This window comes from Hypanus sabinus, unplaced genomic scaffold (genome assembly GCF_030144855.1).
Source record: "Hypanus sabinus isolate sHypSab1 unplaced genomic scaffold, sHypSab1.hap1 scaffold_878, whole genome shotgun sequence".
In the NCBI taxonomy this organism is placed as follows: Eukaryota; Metazoa; Chordata; class Chondrichthyes; order Myliobatiformes; family Dasyatidae; genus Hypanus; species Hypanus sabinus.
In genome coordinates this window covers 104,676-125,000 of record NW_026781730.1, presented here as the reverse complement: position 1 = coordinate 125,000, position 20,325 = coordinate 104,676, and the positions used below count along the sequence as shown (strand labels likewise).

At 54.3% G+C, this 20,325-nt stretch overlaps 1 protein-coding gene across 1 annotated transcript in view; it reads right to left on the bottom strand.

Annotated features, from left to right (window-relative positions):
• LOC132390356 (WD repeat-containing protein 26-like) overlaps positions 1-20,325 on the bottom strand; it is a gene marked incomplete at its 5' end in the record, with an annotated part of 132,368 nt that overhangs the window by 8,393 nt on the left and 103,650 nt on the right. The gene's annotated exons all lie outside the window — the stretch shown is intronic.

Below are 20,325 nucleotides of genomic sequence, written 5' to 3'. Positions count from 1 at the left end.
CATCCTCTCCACATCCACTCTATCTGTGTCCTCTGGACCTAGATTCCCCCACTATAAAAAACATCCTCTCCACATCCACTCTATCTGTGTCCTCTGGTCCTAGACTCCCCCACTATAGGAAACATCCTCTCCACATCCACTCTATCTGTGTCCTCTGGACCTAGACTCCCCCACTATATGAAACATCCTCTCCACGTCCACTCTATCTGTGTCCTCTGGTCCTAGACTCCCCCACTATAGGAAACATCCTCTCCACATCCACTCTATCTGTGTCCTCTGGTCCCAGACTCCCCACTATAGGAAACATCCTCTCCACATCCACTCTATCTGTGCCCTCTGGTCCTAGACACCCCCACTATAGGAAACATCCTCTCCACATCCACTCTATCAGTGTCCTCTGGTCCTAGACTCCCCCACTATAGGAAACATCCTCTCCACATCCTCTCTATCTGTGTCCTCTGGTCCTAGACTCCCCCACTATAGGAAACATCCTCTCCACATCCACTCTATCCGTGTCCTCTGGTCCTAGACTCCCCCACCACAGGAAACATCCTCTCCACATCCACTCTATCTGTGTCCTCTGGTCCTAGACTCCCCCACTATAGGAAACATCCTCTCCACATCCACTCTGTGTCCTCTGGTCCTAGACTCACCCACTATAGGAAACATCCTCTCCACATCCACTCTGTCTGTATCCTCTGGTCCGAGACTCACCCACTATAGGAAACATCCCCTCCACATCCACTCTATCTGTGTCCTCTGGTCCGAGACTCCCCCACTACAGGAAACATCCTCTCCACATCCACTCTATCTGTGTCCTCTGGTCCTAGACTCCCCCACTATAGGAAACATCCTCTCCACATCCACTCTATCGGTGTCCTCTGGTCCTAGACTCCCCCACTACAGGAAACATCCTCTCCACATCCACTCTATCTGTGTCCTCTGGTCCTAGACTCCCCCACTATAGGAAACATCCTCTCCACATCCACTCTATCGGTGTCCTCTGGTCCTAGACTCCCCCACGACAGGAAACATCCTCTCCACATCCACTCTATCTGTGTCCTCTTGTCCTAGACTCCCCCACTGTAGGAAACATCCTCTCCACATCCACTCTATCTGTGTCCTCTGGTCCTAGACTCCCCCACTACAGGAAACATCCTCTCCACATCCACTCTATCTGTGTCCTCTGGTCCTAGACTCCCCCACTATAGGAAACATCCTCTCCACATCCACTCTATCGGTGTCCTCTGGTCCTAGACACCCCACTAAAGGAAACATCCTCTCCACATCCACTCTATCTGTGTCCTCTTGTCCTAGACTCCCCCACTGTAGGAAACATCCTCTCCACATCCACTCTATCTGTGTCCTCTGGTCTTAGACTCCCCCACTATAGGAAACATCCTCTCCACATCCACTCTATCTGTGTCCTCTGGGCCTAGACCCTCCCACTATAGGAAACATCCTCTCCACATCCACTATATCTGTGTCCTCTGGTCCTAGACTCCCCCACTATAGGAAACATCCTCTCCACATCCACTCTATCTGTGTCATCTGGACCTAGACTCCCCCACTATAAGAAACATCCTCTCCACGTCCACTCTATCTGTGTCCTCTGGTCCTAGACTCCCCCACTATAGGAAACATCCTCTCCACATCCACTCTATCTGTGTCCTCTGGTCCTAGACTCCCCCACTATAGGAAACATCCTCTCCACATCCACTCTATCTGTGTCCTCTGGTCCCAGACTCCCCCACTGTAGGAAACATCCTCTCCACATCCACTCTATCTGTGTCCTCTGGTCCTAGACTCCCCCACTAAAGGAAACATCCTCTCCACATCCACTCTATCTGTGTCCTCTGGTCCCAGACTCCCCCACTATAGGAAACATCCTCTCCACATCCACTCTATCTGTGTCCTCTAGTCCTAGACTCCCCCACAAAAGGAAACATCCTCTCCACATCCACTCTATCTGTGTCCTCTGGACCTAGATTCCCCCACTATAAAAAACATCCTCTCCACATCCACTCTATCTGTGTCCTCTGGTCCTAGACTCCCCCACTATAGGAAACATCCTCTCCACATCCACTCTATCTGTGTCCTCTGGACCTAGACTCCCCCACTATATGAAACATCCTCTCCACGTCCACTCTATCTGTGTCCTCTGGTCCTAGACTCCCCCACTATAGGAAACATCCTCTCCACATCCACTCTATCTGTGTCCTCTGGTCCCAGACTCCCCACTATAGGAAACATCCTCTCCACATCCACTCTATCTGTGCCCTCTGGTCCTAGACACCCCCACTATAGGAAACATCCTCTCCACATCCACTCTATCAGTGTCCTCTGGTCCTAGACTCCCCCACTATAGGAAACATCCTCTCCACATCCTCTCTATCTGTGTCCTCTGGTCCTAGACTCCCCCACTATAGGAAACATCCTCTCCACATCCACTCTATCCGTGTCCTCTGGTCCTAGACTCCCCCACCACAGGAAACATCCTCTCCACATCCACTCTATCTGTGTCCTCTGGTCCTAGACTCCCCCACTATAGGAAACATCCTCTCCACATCCACTCTGTGTCCTCTGGTCCTAGACTCACCCACTATAGGAAACATCCTCTCCACATCCACTCTGTCTGTATCCTCTGGTCCGAGACTCACCCACTATAGGAAACATCCCCTCCACATCCACTCTATCTGTGTCCTCTGGTCCGAGACTCCCCCACTACAGGAAACATCCTCTCCACATCCACTCTATCTGTGCCCTCTGGTCCTAGACTCCCCCACTATAGGAAACATCCTCTCCACATCCACTCTATCAGTGTCCTCTGGTCCTAGACTCCCCCACTATAGGAAACATCCTCTCCACATCCACTCTATCTGTGTCCTCTGGTCCTAGACTCCCCCACTATAGGAAACATCCTCTCCACATCCACTCTATCTGTGTCCTCTGGTCCTAGACTCCCCCACTACAGGAAACATCCTCTCCACATCCACTCTATCTGTGTCCTCTGGTCCTAGACTCCCCCACCATAGGAAACATCCTCTCCACATCCACTCTATCTGTGTCCTCTGGTCCCAGTTTCCCCCACTATAGGAAACATCCTCTCCACATCCACTCTATCTGTGTCCTCTGGTCCTAGACTCCCCCACTATAGGAAACATCCTCTCCACATCCACTCTATCGGTGTCCTCTGGTCCTAGACTCCCCCACTATAGGAAACATCCTCTCCACATCCACTCTATCGGTGTCCTCTGGTCCTAGACTCCCCCACTATAGGAAACATCCTCTACACATCCACTCTATCGGTGTCCTCTGGTCCTAGACTCCCCCACTACAGGAAACATCCTCTCCACATCCACTCTATCTGTGTCCTCTGGTCCTAGACTCCCCCACTATAGGAAACATCCTCTCCACATCCACTCTATCGGTGTCCTCTGGTCCTAGACTCCCCCACGACAGGAAACATCCTCTCCACATCCACTCTATCTGTGTCCTCTTGTCCTAGACTCCCCCACTGTAGGAAACATCCTCTCCACATCCACTCTATCTGTGTCCTCTGATCCTAGACTCCCCCACTACAGGAAACATCCTCTCCACATCCACTCTATCTGTGTCCTCTGGTCCTAGACTCCCCCACTATAGGAAACATCCTCTCCACATCCACTCTATCGGTGTTCTCTGGTCCTAGACTCCCCCACTAAAGGAAACATCCTCTCCACATCCACTCTATCTGTGTCCTCTGGTCCCAGACTCCCCCACTATAGGAAACATCCTCTCCACATCCACTCTATCTGTGTCCTCTAGTCCTAGACTCCCCCACAAAAGGAAACATCCTCTCCACATCCACTCTATCTGTGTCCTCTGGACCTAGATTCCCCCACTATAAAAAACATCCTCTCCACATCCACTCTATCTGTGTCCTCTGGTCCTAGACTCCCCCACTATAGGAAACATCCTCTCCACATCCACTCTATCTGTGTCCTCTGGACCTAGACTCCCCCACTATATGAAACATCCTCTCCACGTCCACTCTATCTGTGTCCTCTGGTCCTAGACTCCCCCACTATAGGAAACATCCTCTCCACATCCACTCTATCTGTGTCCTCTGGTCCCAGACTCCCCACTATAGGAAACATCCTCTCCACATCCACTCTATCTGTGCCCTCTGGTCCTAGACACCCCCACTATAGGAAACATCCTCTCCACATCCACTCTATCAGTGTCCTCTGGTCCTAGACTCCCCCACTATAGGAAACATCCTCTCCACATCCTCTCTATCTGTGTCCTCTGGTCCTAGACTCCCCCACTATAGGAAACATCCTCTCCACATCCACTCTATCCGTGTCCTCTGGTCCTAGACTCCCCCACCACAGGAAACATCCTCTCCACATCCACTCTATCTGTGTCCTCTGGTCCTAGACTCCCCCACTATAGGAAACATCCTCTCCACATCCACTCTGTGTCCTCTGGTCCTAGACTCACCCACTATAGGAAACATCCTCTCCACATCCACTCTGTCTGTATCCTCTGGTCCGAGACTCACCCACTATAGGAAACATCCCCTCCACATCCACTCTATCTGTGTCCTCTGGTCCGAGACTCCCCCACTACAGGAAACATCCTCTCCACATCCACTCTATCTGTGCCCTCTGGTCCTAGACTCCCCCACTATAGGAAACATCCTCTCCACATCCACTCTATCAGTGTCCTCTGGTCCTAGACTCCCCCACTATAGGAAACATCCTCTCCACATCCACTCTATCTGTGTCCTCTGGTCCTAGACTCCCCCACTATAGGAAACATCCTCTCCACATCCACTCTATCTGTGTCCTCTGGTCCTAGACTCCCCCACTACAGGAAACATCCTCTCCACATCCACTCTATCTGTGTCCTCTGGTCCTAGACTCCCCCACCATAGGAAACATCCTCTCCACATCCACTCTATCTGTGTCCTCTGGTCCCAGTTTCCCCCACTATAGGAAACATCCTCTCCACATCCACTCTATCTGTGTCCTCTGGTCCTAGACTCCCCCACTATAGGAAACATCCTCTCCACATCCACTCTATCGGTGTCCTCTGGTCCTAGACTCCCCCACTATAGGAAACATCCTCTCCACATCCACTCTATCGGTGTCCTCTGGTCCTAGACTCCCCCACTATAGGAAACATCCTCTACACATCCACTCTATCGGTGTCCTCTGGTCCTAGACTCCCCCACTACAGGAAACATCCTCTCCACATCCACTCTATCTGTGTCCTCTGGTCCTAGACTCCCCCACTATAGGAAACATCCTCTCCACATCCACTCTATCGGTGTCCTCTGGTCCTAGACTCCCCCACGACAGGAAACATCCTCTCCACATCCACTCTATCTGTGTCCTCTTGTCCTAGACTCCCCCACTGTAGGAAACATCCTCTCCACATCCACTCTATCTGTGTCCTCTGATCCTAGACTCCCCCACTACAGGAAACATCCTCTCCACATCCACTCTATCTGTGTCCTCTGGTCCTAGACTCCCCCACTATAGGAAACATCCTCTCCACATCCACTCTATCGGTGTTCTCTGGTCCTAGACTCCCCCACTAAAGGAAACATCCTCTCCACATCCACTCTATCTGTGTCCTCTTGTCCTAGACTCCCCCACTGTAGGAAACATCCTCTCCACATCCACTCTATCTGTGTCCTCTGGTCTTAGACTCCCCCACTATAGGAAACATCCTCTCCACATCCACTCTATCTGTGTCCTCTGGGCCTAGACCCCCCCACTATAGGAAACATCCTCTCCACATCCACTCTATCTGTGTCCTCTGGTCCTAGACTCCCCCACTATAGGAAACATCCTCTCCACATCCACTCTATCTGTGTCCTCTGGTCCTAGACTCCCCCACTATAGGAAACATCCTCTCCACATCCACTCTATCAGTGTCCTCTGGTCCTAGACTCTCCCACCTTCATCTTCTTACTAGCATCAGGGAGGAAGTACAGTAACATGAACACCAGATGCTGGAAATCCAGGCCTCCAGGTTCGGGACAAAACTCTTGTCATGCTGATGTGATCCTGTTACTGTTTGGTCCTAGCCACCAGAAAGGAATCTCTCTTCCCCCCCATCCACAGATTTCTATCCGCTTGGACTCAGCAACTCTTTCATCATCTGTTAACATCGAGAGCTGTTGATGTCAAACGGTATGGGCGGTTTCCCGTTTACAGAGAGATCAAGCCACAAAGTTCACCAGCTTTGTGGGCTCATGGATGTACAGGCCACAAAACTTTGGGAAACTTTGTCACATGGTGCGAGCAGAATCATCTGCAGCTTAATGTGAGAAAGACTAAGGAGCTGGTGGTGGACCTGAGGAGGGCTAAAGCACAGGTGACCCCTGTTTCCATCCAAGGGGTCAGTGTGGACATGGTGGAGGACTACAAATACCTGGGGATACAAATTGACAATAAACTGGACTGGTCAAAGAACACTGAGGCTGTCTACAAGAAGGGTCAGAGTCGTCTCTACTTCCTGAGGAAACTGAGGTCTTTTAACATCTGCCGGACGATGCTGAGGAAGTTCTACGAGTCTGTGGTGGCCAGTGCTATCATGTTTGCTGTTGTGTGCTGGGGCAGCAGGCTGAGGGTAGCAGACACCAACAGAATCAACAAACTCATTTGTAAGGCCAGTGATGTTTTGGGGGTGGAACCGGACTCTCTGACGGTGGTGTCGGAAAAGAGGATGCTGTCCAAGTTGCACGCCATCTTGGACAATGACTCCCATCCACTCCATAATGTACTGGTTAGGCACAGGAGTACATTCAGCCAGAGACTCATTCCACCGAGATGCAACACTGAGCGTCATAGGAAGTCATTGCTGCCTGTGGCCATCAAACTTTACAACTCCTCCCTCAGAGTGTCAGACACCCTGAGCCAATAGGCTGGTCCTGGATTTATTTCCACTTGGCATGATTAATTTATTATTATTTAATTATTTACAGTTTTATATTGTTATATTTCTTCACTATTCATGGATGGTGCAGCTGTAACGAAACCCAATTTCCCTCGGGATCAATAAAGTATGTCTGTCTGTCAAAACGGCACATTAAAACAACCTTCTCAGTGTCGACCATGCACAAACCAAACACACTTTAGTGATTAGTGTGGGGACTGACACAGGGCTGTGGGGAGAGAGTGGGACAGTGGGATTAGTGTAAGGACTGACACAGAGCTGTGGGGAGAGAGTGGGACAGTGGGATTATTTTGGGGACTGACACAGGGCTGTGGGGAGAGAGTGGGACAGTGGTATTAGTTTGGGGACTGACACAGGGCTATGGGGAGAGAGTGGGACAGTGGGATTAGTGTAAGGACTGACAAAGAGCTGTGGAGAGAGAGTGGGACAGTGGGATTATTTTGGGGACTGACACAGGGCTGTGGGGAGAGAGTGGGACAGTGGGATTAGTTTGGGGACTGACACAGGGCTGTGGGGAGAGAGTGGGACAGTGGGATTAGTTTGGGGACTGACACCGGGCTGTGGGGAGAGAGTGGGATTAGTTTGAGGACTGACACCGGGCTGTGGGGGACAGTGGGACAGTGGGATTATTTTCGGGACTAACACATGGCTGTGGGAGAGAGTGGGAAACTGGGATTAGTTTGGGGACTGACACAGGACTGGGGGGAGAGAGTGGGACAGTGGGATTAGTTTGGGGACTGACACAGGGCTGTGGGGAGAGAGTGGGACAGTGGGATTAGTTTGGGGACTGACACAGGGCTGTGGGGAGAGAGTGGGACAGTGGGATTAGCTTGGGGACTGACACAGGGCTATGGGGAGAGAGTGGGACAGAGGGATTAGTTTGGGGACTGACACCGGGCTGTGGGGAGAGAGTGGGACAGTGGGATTAGTTTGGGGACTGACACATGGCTGTGGGAGAGAGTGGGACAGTGGGATTAGATTGGTGACTGACACATGGCTGTGGGAGAGAGTGGGACAGTGGGATTAGTTTGGGGATTGACACATGACTGTGGGAGAGAGTGGGACAGTGGGATTAGTGTGGGGACTGACACAGCGCTGTGGGAGAGAGTGGGACAGTGGGATTAGTTTGGGGACTCGCACAGGACTGTGGGGAGAGAGTGGGACAGTGGGATTAGATTGGGGACTGACACAGGGCTGAGTGGAGAGAGTGGGACAGTGGGATTGGTTTGGGGACTGAGAGAGGGCTGAGGGGAGAGAGTGGGACAGTGGTATTAGTTTGGGGACTGACACAGGACTGTGGGGAGAGAGTGGGACAGTGTGATTAGTTTGGGGACTGACACAGGGCTGTGGGGAGAGAGAGGGACAGTGGCATTAGTTTGGGGACTGACACAGGGCTGTGGGGAGAGAGTGGGACAGTGGCATTAGTTTGGGGATTGACACAGGGCTGTGGGAGAGAGTGGGACAGTGGGATTAGTTTAGGGACTGACACAGGACTGTGGGGAGAGAGTGGGACAGTGGGATTAGTTTGGGGACTGACTCAGGGCTGTGGGGAGAGAGTGGGACAGTGGGATTAGTTTGGGGATTGACACAGGACTGTGGGGAGAGGGAGGCCATTGGGATTAGTTTGGGGACTGACACAGGGCTGTGGGGAGAGAGTGGGACAGAAGGATTAATTTGGGGACTGAAACAGGGCTGTGGGGAGAGAGTGGGACAGTGGGATTAGTTTGGGGATTGACACAGGGCTGTGGGAGACAGCGGGACTGTGGGATTAGTTTGGGGATTGACACAGGGCTGTGGGAGAGAGTGGGACTGTGGGATTACTTTGGGGACTGACACAGGGCTGTGGGGAGAGAGTGGGACAGTGGGATTAATTTGGGGACTGATACCGGGCTGTGGGGAGAGAGTGGGACAGTGGGATTAGTTTGGGGATTGACACAGGGCTGTGGGAGAGAGTGGGACTGTGGGATTACTTTGGGGACTGACACAGGGCTGTGGGGAGAGAGTGGGACAGTGGGATTAGTTTGGGGACCGACTCAGGGCTGTGGGGAGAGAGTGGGACAGTGGGATTAGTTTGGGGATTGACACAGGACTGTGGGGAGAGAGAGGCCATTGGGATTAGTTTGGGGACTGACACAGGGCTGTGGGGAGAGAGTGGGACAGTGGGATTAATTTGGGGACTGATACCGGGCTGTGGGGAGAGAGTGGGACAGTGGGATTAGTTTGGGGATTGACACAGGGCTGTGGGAGAGAGTGGGACTGTGGGATTACTTTGCGGACTGACACAGGGCTGTGGGGAGAGAGTGGGACTGTGGGATTAGTTTGGGGACCGACTCAGGGCTGTGGGGAGAGAGTGGGACAGTGGGATTAATTTGGGGACTGATACCGGGCTGTGGGGAGAGAGTGGGACAGTGGGATTAGTTTGGGGATGGACACATGACTGTGGGAGAGAGTGGGACAGTGGGATTAATTTGGGGACTGATACCGGGCTGTGGGGAGAGAGTGGGACAGTGGGATTAGTTTGGGGATTGACACATGACTGTGGGAGAGAGTGGGACAGTGGGATTAGTGTGGGGACTGACACAGCGCTGTGGGAGAGAGTGGGACAGTGGGATTAGTTTGGGGACTCGCACAGGACTGTGGGGAGAGAGTGGGACAGTGGGATTAGATTGGGGACTGACACAGGGCTGAGTGGAGAGAGTGGGACAGTGGGATTGGTTTGGGGACTGAGAGAGGGCTGAGGGGAGAGAGTGGGACAGTGGTATTAGTTTGGGGACTGACACAGGACTGTGGGGAGAGAGTGGGACAGTGTGATTAGTTTGGGGACTGACACAGGGCTGTGGGGAGAGAGAGGGACAGTGGCATTAGTTTGGGGACTGACACAAGGCTGTGGGGAGAGAGTGGGACAGTGGCATTAGTTTGGGGATTGACACAGGGCTGTGGGAGAGAGTGGGACAGTGGGATTAGTTTAGGGACTGACACGGGACTGTGGGGAGTGAGTGGGACAGTGGGATTAGTTTGGGGACTGACACTGGGCTGTGGGGAGAGAGTGGGACAGTGGGATTAGTTTGGGGACTGACACAGGGCTGTGGGGAGAGAGTGGGACAGTGGCATTAGTTTGGGGATTGACACAGGGCTGTGGGAGAGAGTGGGACAGTGGGATTAGTTTAGGGACTGACACGGGACTGTGGGGAGAGAGTGGGACAGTGGGATTAGTTTGGGGACCGACTCAGGGCTGTGGGGAGAGAGTGGGACAGTGGGATTAGTTTGGGGATTGACACAGGACTGTGGGGAGAGAGAGGCCATTGGGATTAGTTTGGGGACTGACACAGGGCTGTGGGGAGAGAGTGGGACAGTGGGATTAATTTGGGGACTGATACCGGGCTGTGGGGAGAGAGTGGGACAGTGGGATTAGTTTGGGGATTGACACAGGGCTGTGGGAGAGAGTGGGACTGAGGGATTAGTTTGGGGACTGACACAGGACTGTGGGGAGAGAGTGGGACTGTGGGATTAGTTTGGGGACTGACACAGGACTGTGGGGAGAGAGTGGGACTGTGGGATTAGTTTGGGGACTGACACAGGGCTGTGGGAGAGAGTGGGACAGTGGGATTAGTTTGGGGATTGACACAAGGCTGTGGGAAAGAGTGGGACAGTGGGAATAGTTTGTGGACTGACACAGGGCTGTGGGGAGGAAGTGGGACAGTGGGATTAGTTTGGGGACTGACACGGCTGTGGGGAGAGAGTGGGACAGTGGGATTAGTTTGGGGACTGACACAGGACTGGGGGGAGAGAGTGGGACAGTGGGATTAGTTTGGGGACTAACACAGGACTGGGGGGAGAGAGTGGGACAGTGGGATTAGTTTGGGGACTGATACAGGGCTGTGGGGAGAGAGTTGGACAGTGGGATTAGTTTGGGGACTGACACACTGCTGTGGGGAGACAGTGGGATTAGTTGGGGGACTGACACAGGACTGTGGGGTGAGAGTGGGACAGTGGCATTAGTTTGGGGACTGACACATGGCTGCTGGGAGAGAGTGGGACAGTGGGTTTAATTTGGGGACTGATACCAGGCTGTGGGGAGAGAGTGGGACAGTGGGATTAGTTTGGGGTCTGACATAGGGCTGTGGGGAGAGAGTGGGACAGTGGGATTAGTTTGGGGACTGACACTGGGCTATGGGTAGAGAGTGGGACAGTGGGATTAGTTTGGGGACTGACACAGGGCTGTGGGGAGAGAGTGGGACAGTAGGATTAGTTTGGGGACTGACACCGGTCTGTGGGGAGAGAGTGGGACAGTGGGATTAGTTTGTGGACTGACACAGGGCTGTGGGGAGAGATTGGGACAGTGGGATTAGTTTGGGGACTGACACCGAGCTGCGGGTAGAGAGTGGGACAGTGGGATTAGTTTGGGGACTGATACCAGGCTGTGGGGAGAGAGTGGGACAGTGGGATTAGTTTGGGGTCTGACATAGGGCTGTGGGGAGAGAGTGGGACAGTGGGATTAGTTTGGGGACTGACACTGGGCTGTGGGGAGAGAGTGGGACAGTGGGATTAGTTTGGGGACTGACGCAGGGCTGTGGGGAGAGAGTGGGACAGTGGGATCAGTTTGGGGACTGACACGGCTGTGGGGAGAGAGTGGGACAGTGGGATTAGTTTGGGGACTGACACAGGGCTGTGGGGAGAGAGTGGGACAGTGGCATTAGTTTGGGGATTGACACAGGGCTGTGGGAGAGAGTGGGACAGTGGGATTAGTTTAGGGACTGACACAGGACTGTGGGGAGAGAGTGGGACAGTGGGATTAGTTTGGGGACTGACTCAGGGCTGTGGGGAGAGAGTGGGACAGTGGGATTAGTTTGGGGATTGACACAGGACTGTGGGGAGAGGGAGGCCATTGGGATTAGTTTGGGGACTGACACAGGGCTGTGGGGAGAGAGTGGGACAGAAGGATTAATTTGGGGACTGAAACAGGGCTGTGGGGAGAGAGTGGGACAGTGGGATTAGTTTGGGGATTGACACAGGGCTGTGGGAGACAGCGGGACTGTGGGATTAGTTTGGGGATTGACACAGGGCTGTGGGAGAGAGTGGGACTGTGGGATTACTTTGGGGACTGACACAGGGCTGTGGGGAGAGAGTGGGACAGTGGGATTAATTTGGGGACTGATACCGGGCTGTGGGGAGAGAGTGGGACTGTGGGATTAGTTTGGGGATTGACACAGGGCTGTGGGAGAGAGTGGGACTGTGGGATTACTTTGGGGACTGACACAGGGCTGTGGGGAGAGAGTGGGACAGTGGGATTAGTTTGGGGACCGACTCAGGGCTGTGGGGAGAGAGTGGGACAGTGGGATTAGTTTGGGGATTGACACAGGACTGTGGGGAGAGAGAGGCCATTGGGATTAGTTTGGGGACTGACACAGGGCTGTGGGGAGAGAGTGGGACAGTGGGATTAATTTGGGGACTGATACCGGGCTGTGGGGAGAGAGTGGAACAGTGGGATTAGTTTGGGGATTGACACAGGGCTGTGGGAGAGAGTGGGACTGTGGGATTACTTTGCGGACTGACACAGGGCTGTGGGGAGAGAGTGGGACTGTGGGATTAGTTTGGGGACCGACTCAGGGCTGTGGGGAGAGAGTGGGACAGTGGGATTAATTTGGGGACTGATACCGGGCTGTGGGGAGAGAGTGGGACAGTGGGATTAGTTTGGGGATTGACACATGACTGTGGGAGAGAGTGGGACAGTGGGATTAATTTGGGGACTGATACCGGGCTGTGGGGAGAGAGTGGGACAGTGGGATTAGTTTGGGGATTGACACATGACTGTGGGAGAGAGTGGGACAGTGGGATTAGTGTGGGGACTGACACAGCGCTGTGGGAGAGAGTGGGACAGTGGGATTAGTTTGGGGACTCGCACAGGACTGTGGGGAGAGAGTGGGACAGTGGGATTAGATTGGGGACTGACACAGGGCTGAGTGGAGAGAGTGGGACAGTGGGATTGGTTTGGGGACTGAGAGAGGGCTGAGGGGAGAGAGTGGGACAGTGGTATTAGTTTGGGGACTGACACAGGACTGTGGGGAGAGAGTGGGACAGTGTGATTAGTTTGGGGACTGACACAGGGCTGTGGGGAGAGAGTGGGACAGTGGGATTAGTTTGGGGACTGACACAGGACTGGGGGGAGAGAGTGGGACAGTGGGATTAGTTTGGGGACTAACACAGGACTGGGGGGAGAGAGTGGGACAGTGGGATTAGTTTGGGGACTGATACAGGGCTGTGGGGAGAGAGTTGGACAGTGGGATTAGTTTGGGGACTGACACACTGCTGTGGGGAGACAGTGGGATTAGTTGGGGGACTGACACAGGACTGTGGGGTGAGAGTGGGACAGTGGCATTAGTTTGGGGACTGACACATGGCTGCTGGGAGAGAGTGGGACAGTGGGTTTAATTTGGGGACTGATACCAGGCTGTGGGGAGAGAGTGGGACAGTGGGATTAGTTTGGGGTCTGACATAGGGCTGTGGGGAGAGAGTGGGACAGTGGGATTAGTTTGGGGACTGACACTGGGCTATGGGTAGAGAGTGGGACAGTGGGATTAGTTTGGGGACTGACACAGGGCTGTGGGGAGAGAGTGGGACAGTAGGATTAGTTTGGGGACTGACACCGGTCTGTGGGGAGAGAGTGGGACAGTGGGATTAGTTTGTGGACTGACACAGGGCTGTGGGGAGAGATTGGGACAGTGGGATTAGTTTGGGGACTGACACCGAGCTGCGGGTAGAGAGTGGGACAGTGGGATTAGTTTGGGGACTGATACCAGGCTGTGGGGAGAGAGTGGGACAGTGGGATTAGTTTGGGGTCTGACATAGGGCTGTGGGGAGAGAGTGGGACAGTGGGATTAGTTTGGGGACTGACACTGGGCTGTGGGGAGAGAGTGGGACAGTGGGATTAGTTTGGGGACTGACGCAGGGCTGTGGGGAGAGAGTGGGACAGTGGGATCAGTTTGGGGACTGACACGGCTGTGGGGAGAGAGTGGGACAGTGGGATTAGTTTGGGGACTGACACAGGGCTGTGGGGAGAGAGTGGGACAGTGGCATTAGTTTGGGGATTGACACAGGGCTGTGGGAGAGAGTGGGACAGTGGGATTAGTTTAGGGACTGACACAGGACTGTGGGGAGAGAGTGGGACAGTGGGATTAGTTTGGGGACTGACTCAGGGCTGTGGGGAGAGAGTGGGACAGTGGGATTAGTTTGGGGATTGACACAGGACTGTGGGGAGAGGGAGGCCATTGGGATTAGTTTGGGGACTGACACAGGGCTGTGGGGAGAGAGTGGGACAGAAGGATTAATTTGGGGACTGAAACAGGGCTGTGGGGAGAGAGTGGGACAGTGGGATTAGTTTGGGGATTGACACAGGGCTGTGGGAGACAGCGGGACTGTGGGATTAGTTTGGGGATTGACACAGGGCTGTGGGAGAGAGTGGGACTGTGGGATTACTTTGGGGACTGACACAGGGCTGTGGGGAGAGAGTGGGACAGTGGGATTAATTTGGGGACTGATACCGGGCTGTGGGGAGAGAGTGGGACTGTGGGATTAGTTTGGGGATTGACACAGGGCTGTGGGAGAGAGTGGGACTGTGGGATTACTTTGGGGACTGACACAGGGCTGTGGGGAGAGAGTGGGACAGTGGGATTAGTTTGGGGACCGACTCAGGGCTGTGGGGAGAGAGTGGGACAGTGGGATTAGTTTGGGGATTGACACAGGACTGTGGGGAGAGAGAGGCCATTGGGATTAGTTTGGGGACTGACACAGGGCTGTGGGGAGAGAGTGGGACAGTGGGATTAATTTGGGGACTGATACCGGGCTGTGGGGAGAGAGTGGGACAGTGGGATTAGTTTGGGGATTGACACAGGGCTGTGGGAGAGAGTGGGACTGTGGGATTACTTTGCGGACTGACACAGGGCTGTGGGGAGAGAGTGGGACTGTGGGATTAGTTTGGGGACCGACTCAGGGCTGTGGGGAGAGAGTGGGACAGTGGGATTAATTTGGGGACTGATACCGGGCTGTGGGGAGAGAGTGGGACAGTGGGATTAGTTTGGGGATTGACACATGACTGTGGGAGAGAGTGGGACAGTGGGATTAATTTGGGGACTGATACCGGGCTGTGGGGAGAGAGTGGGACAGTGGGATTAGTTTGGGGATTGACACATGACTGTGGGAGAGAGTGGGACAGTGGGATTAGTGTGGGGACTGACACAGCGCTGTGGGAGAGAGTGGGACAGTGGGATTAGTTTGGGGACTCGCACAGGACTGTGGGGAGAGAGTGGGACAGTGGGATTAGATTGGGGACTGACACAGGGCTGAGTGGAGAGAGTGGGACAGTGGGATTGGTTTGGGGACTGAGAGAGGGCTGAGGGGAGAGAGTGGGACAGTGGTATTAGTTTGGGGACTGACACAGGACTGTGGGGAGAGAGTGGGACAGTGTGATTAGTTTGGGGACTGACACAGGGCTGTGGGGAGAGAGAGGGACAGTGGCATTAGTTTGGGGACTGACACAAGGCTGTGGGGAGAGAGTGGGACAGTGGCATTAGTTTGGGGATTGACACAGGGCTGTGGGAGAGAGTGGGACAGTGGGATTAGTTTAGGGACTGACACGGGACTGTGGGGAGTGAGTGGGACAGTGGGATTAGTTTGGGGACTGACACTGGGCTGTGGGGAGAGAGTGGGACAGTGGGATTAGTTTGGGGACTGACACAGGGCTGTGGGGAGAGAGTGGGACAGTGGCATTAGTTTGGGGATTGACACAGGGCTGTGGGAGAGAGTGGGACAGTGGGATTAGTTTAGGGACTGACACGGGACTGTGGGGAGAGAGTGGGACAGTGGGATTAGTTTGGGGACCGACTCAGGGCTGTGGGGAGAGAGTGGGACAGTGGGATTAGTTTGGGGATTGACACAGGACTGTGGGGAGAGAGAGGCCATTGGGATTAGTTTGGGGACTGACACAGGGCTGTGGGGAGAGAGTGGGACAGTGGGATTAATTTGGGGACTGATACCGGGCTGTGGGGAGAGAGTGGGACAGTGGGATTAGTTTGGGGATTGACACAGGGCTGTGGGAGAGAGTGGGACTGTGGGATTACTTTGGGGACTGACACAGGGCTGTGGGGAGAGAGTGGGACTGTGGGATTAGTTTGGGGACTGACACAGGACTGTGGGGAGAGAGTGGGACTGTGGGATTAGTTTGGGGACTGACACAGGGCTGTGGGAGAGAGTGGGACAGTGGGATTAGTTTGGGGATTGACACAAGGCTGTGGGAAAGAGTGGGACAGTGGGAATAGTTTGTGGACTGACACAGGGCTGTGGGGAGGAAGTGGGACAGTGGGATTAGTTTGGGGACTGACTCGGCTGTGGGGAGAGAGTGGGACAGTGGGATTAGTTTGGGGACTGACACAGGACAGGGGGGAGAGAGTGGGACAGTGGGATTAGTTTGGGGACTAACACAGGACTGGGGGGAGAGAGTGGGACAGTGGGATTAGTTTGGGGACTGATACAGGGCTGTGGGGAGAGAGTTGGACAGTGGGATTAGTTTGGGGACTGACACACTGCTGTGGGGAGACAGTGGGATTAGTTGGGGGACTGACACAGGACTGTGGGGAGAGAGTGGGACAGTGTGATTAGTTTGGGGACTGACACAGGGCTGTGGGGAGAGAGAGGGACAGTGGCATTAGTTTGGGGACTGACACAAGGCTGTGGGGAGAGAGTGGGACAGTGGGATTAGTTTGGGGATTGACACAGGGCTGTGGGAGAGAGTGGGACAGTGGGATTAGTTTAGGGACTGACACGGGACTGTGGGGAGTGAGTGGGACAGTGGGATTAGTTTGGGGACTGACACTGGGCTGTGGGGAGAGAGTGGGACAGTGGGATTAGTTTGGGGACTGACACAGGGCTGTGGGGAGAGAGTGGGACAGTGGCATTAGTTTGGGGATTGACACAGGGCTGTGGGAGAGAGTGGGACAGTGGGATTAGTTTAGGGACTGACGGGACTGTGGGGAGAGAGTGGGACAGTGGGATTAGTTTGGGGACCGACTCAGGGCTGTGGGGAGAGAGTGGGACAGTGGGATTAGTTTGGGGATTGACACAGGACTGTGGGGAGAGAGAGGCCATTGCGATTAGTTTGGGGACTGACACAGGGCTGTGGGGAGAGAGTGGGACAGTGGGATTAATTTGGGGACTGATACCGGGCTGTGGGGAGAGAGTGGGACAGTGGGATTAGTTTGGGGATTGACACATGACTGTGGGAGAGAGTGGGACAGTGGGATTAGTGTGGGGACTGACACAGCGCTGTGGGAGAGAGTGGGACAGTGGGATTAGTTTGGGGACTCGCACAGGACTGTGGGGAGAGAGTGGGACAGTGGGATTAGATTGGGGACTGACACAGGGCTGAGTGGAGAGAGTGGGACAGTGGGATTGGTTTGGGGACTGAGAGAGGGCTGAGGGGAGAGAGTGGGACAGTGGTATTAGTTTGGGGACTGACACAGGACTGTGGGGAGAGAGTGGGACAGTGTGATTAGTTTGGGGACTGACACAGGGCTGTGGGGAGAGAGAGGGACAGTGGCATTAGTTTGGGGACTGACACAAGGCTGTGGGGAGAGAGTGGGACAGTGGCATTAGTTTGGGGATTGACACAGGGCTGTGGGAGAGAGTGGGACAGTGGGATTAGTTTAGGGACTGACACGGGACTGTGGGGAGTGAGTGGGACAGTGGGATTAGTTTGGGGACTGACACTGGGCTGTGGGGAGAGAGTGGGACAGTGGGATTAGTTTGGGGACTGACACAGGGCTGTGGGGAGAGAGTGGGACAGTGGCATTAGTTTGGGGATTGACACAGGGCTGTGGGAGAGAGTGGGACAGTGGGATTAGTTTAGGGACTGACACGGGACTGTGGGGAGAGAGTGGGACAGTGGGATTAGTTTGGGGACCGACTCAGGGCTGTGGGGAGAGAGTGGGACAGTGGGATTAGTTTGGGGATTGACACAGGACTGTGGGGAGAGAGAGGCCATTGGGATTAGTTTGGGGACTGACACAGGGCTGTGGGGAGAGAGTGGGACAGTGGGATTAATTTGGGGACTGATACCGGGCTGTGGGGAGAGAGTGGGACAGTGGGATTAGTTTGGGGATTGACACAGGGCTGTGGGAGAGAGTGGGACTGTGGGATTACTTTGGGGACTGACACAGGGCTGTGGGGAGAGAGTGGGACTGTGGGATTAGTTTGGGGACTGACACAGGACTGTGGGGAGAGAGTGGGACTGTGGGATTAGTTTGGGGACTGACACAGGGCTGTGGGAGAGAGTGGGACAGTGGGATTAGTTTGGGGATTGACACAAGGCTGTGGGAAAGAGTGGGACAGTGGGAATAGTTTGTGGACTGACACAGGGCTGTGGGGAGGAAGTGGGACATTGGGATTAGTTTGGGGACTGACACGGCTGTGGGGAGAGAGTGGGACAGTGGGATTAGTTTGGGGACTGACACAGGACTGGGGGGAGAGAGTGGGACAGTGGGATTAGTTTGGGGACTAACACAGGACTGGGGGGAGAGAGTGGGACAGTGGGATTAGTTTGGGGACTGATACAGGGCTGTGGGGAGAGAGTTGGACAGTGGGATTAGTTTGGGGACTGACACACTGCTGTGGGGAGACAGTGGGATTAGTTGGGGGACTGACACAGGACTGTGGGGTGAGAGTGGGACAGTGGCATTAGTTTGGGGACTGACACATGGCTGTGGGAAAGAGTGGGACAGTGGGATTAGTCTGGGGACTGACACAGGGCTGCTGGGAGAGAGTGGGACAGTGGGTTTAATTTGGGGACTGATACCAGGCTGTGGGGAGAGAGTGGGACAGTGGGATTAGTTTGGGGTCTGACATAGGGCTGTGGGGAGAGAGTGGGACAGTGGGATTAGTTTGGGGACTGACACTGGGCTATGGGTAGAGAGTGGGACAGTGGGATTAGTTTGGGGACTGACACAGGGCTGTGGGGAGAGAGTGGGACAGTAGGATTAGTTTGGGGACTGACACCGGTCTGTGGGGAGAGAGTGGGACAGTGGGATTAGTTTGTGGACTGACACAGGGCTGTGGGGAGAGATTGGGACAGTGGGATTAGTTTGGGGACTGACACCGAGCTGCGGGTAGAGAGTGGGACAGTGGGATTAGTTTGGGAACTGATACCAGGCTGTGGGGAGAGAGTGGGACAGTGGGATTAGTTTGGGGTCTGACATAGGGCTGTGGGGAGAGAGTGGGACAGTGGGATTAGTTTGGGGACTGACACTGGGCTGTGGGGAGAGAGTGGGACAGTGGGATTAGTTTGGGGACTGACGCAGGGCTGTGGGGAGAGAGTGGGACAGTGGGATCAGTTTGGGGACTGACACAGGGCTGTGGGGAGAGAGTGGGACAGTGGGATTAGTTTGGGGACTGACACAGGGCTGTGGGGAGAGAGTGGGACAGTGGCATTAGTTTGGGGATTGACACAGGGCTGTGGGAGAGAGTGGGACAGTGGGATTAGTTTAGGGACTGAAACAGGACTGTGGGGAGAGAGTGGGACAGTGGGATTAGTTTGGGGACTGACTCAGGGCTGTGGGGAGAGAGTGGGACAGTGGGATTAGTTTGGGGATTGACACAGGACTGTGGGGAGAGGGAGGCCATTGGGATTAGTTTGGGGACTGACACAGGGCTGTGGGGAGAGAGTGGGACAGAAGGATTAATTTGGGGACTGAAACAGGGCTGTGGGGAGAGAGTGGGACAGTGGGATTAGTTTGGGGATTGACACAGGGCTGTGGGAGACAGCGGGACTGTGGGATTAGTTTGGGGATTGACACAGGGCTGTGGGAGAGAGTGGGACTGTGGGATTACTTTGGGGACTGACACAGGGCTGTGGGGAGAGAGTGGGACAGTGGGATTAATTTGGGGACTGATACCGGGCTGTGGGGAGAGAGTGGGACAGTGGGATTAGTTTGGGGATTGACACAGGGCTGTGGGAGAGAGTGGGACTGTGGGATTACTTTGGGGACTGACACAGGGCTGTGGGGAGAGAGTGGGACAGTGGGATTAGTTTGGGGACCGACTCAGGGCTGTGGGGAGAGAGTGGGACAGTGGGATTAGTTTGGGGATTGACACAGGACTGTGGGGAGAGAGAGGCCATTGGGATTAGTTTGGGGACTGACACAGGGCTGTGGGGAGAGAGTGGGACAGTGGGATTAATTTGGGGACTGATACCGGGCTGTGGTGAGAGAGTGGGACAGTGGGATTAGTTTGGGGATTGACACAGGGCTGTGGGAGAGAGTGGGACTGTGGGATTACTTTGCGGACTGACACAGGGCTGTGGGGAGAGAGTGGGACTGTGGGATTAGT